General features: G+C 34.2%; 1 protein-coding gene across 2 annotated transcripts in view; it reads right to left on the reverse strand.

The window, feature by feature from the left end:
- The window catches only part of LOC106871801 (galactose-1-phosphate uridylyltransferase), a 76,498-nt gene that overhangs the window by 7,439 nt on the left and 67,767 nt on the right, over positions 1-1,292 (reverse strand). The gene's annotated exons all lie outside the window — the stretch shown is intronic.

The following is a 1,292-nucleotide window of genomic DNA, read 5'->3' on the forward strand; positions in this document are numbered from 1 at the left end:
TTTGTATTCGAATTTATTTCATGTAAAAAATTGTCTTATTTCGATAATTTCAACCAATCACTGACAAGTATTCAGTTGTTTACATTTACTCCTTTGGCTGATTAAGCGATGTAAAGCGTATTTAATCTCCATACCTTTGTTTTATTTGCTTTAACCCTAACCCTAACCCTAACTCTAGGGTTAGGGTTAGGGTTAATTGTTTCAGAATCGTTTGTTTATGTAGTCGGCACTTAATGTATATCGGCTGAATGGACGTCAGTGATTGGTTGAAATTACAGAAATACGACAACTTTAGCATGGAATAACTTATGGATTTCTTTTTTTTTTAAGAAGACTAAGAGAAAAAGATGTTTTATATGACACATTCTACCAGTGTTCCAAGTTTCAAAGTGTTTCGTTAATGAAAAATGTGGCCCCCGTTTTAAAAAAGATCCATTTTTTGAAGTTAAGCATATATGTGGCAACAAGATTGATTAGTAGAACATTATTGCAAGTTCATTGTTCTCTAATTCCCTCTTGCTGTCACCACTTTGCTCTTATACAAATGTCCAGACCTTTTATGGATGTAGATTTGTGAGCAATTTACCTCTACATAGTAGGTCTTAAAAACTCTTGCCAAGACTCTTCAAGGGTAATAACCTCACAAAGCAACAATGCTGTAACCCACAACACAGAACACATCAAATCCCTGATAATGAAGGACAGACCAACCAACAACAGAAGTTTCATATCCTCATTTCATCATTGATTTAAGGTCCACTTTTCCTTGTTTGCATGGGTCAGACAAAATTCATTAAGGCAGATTTTCTGTAGCCAGATGCCCCTCCTGTCACCAGCCATCACCTGTTTCCAATCAAGGTAATATTTCCCTATGGCTGGATATGTTTACATGGAAGACTGGAAGCATGAGACACCACTTGTATAATGGTGATATTTGTTTGTAACTGTTATATAATATCAAGACAAGGAGTAACAACACACACCTATATGAGTGAATGAACAAACAAAAGTAAGTGGCATTCAACACATGTTCTAAAAGTTATATATATTTTTAATAAAAGTTTGACTCAGCTCTTTTTGATTCATAGTTTCTTGGGTGTGTAGGACAAACCTATCTCAATAGAAATCAAAAGAGTAAGGGATTGGAGACAATAGACTAAACTTTAAGTCATATGGATCTGAGTCAAATTGTTAGTGTGTCTTGATGAGTTCGATAAATGAATGAAAGCGCTAATAAAGAATTATCCAAAATTCTGACTGCCTCCTTTTTCTCAATATACATATATATATAT

This window comes from Octopus bimaculoides, chromosome 2, assembly GCF_001194135.2.
Source record: "Octopus bimaculoides isolate UCB-OBI-ISO-001 chromosome 2, ASM119413v2, whole genome shotgun sequence".
Classification (NCBI taxonomy): Eukaryota; Metazoa; Mollusca; class Cephalopoda; order Octopoda; family Octopodidae; genus Octopus; species Octopus bimaculoides.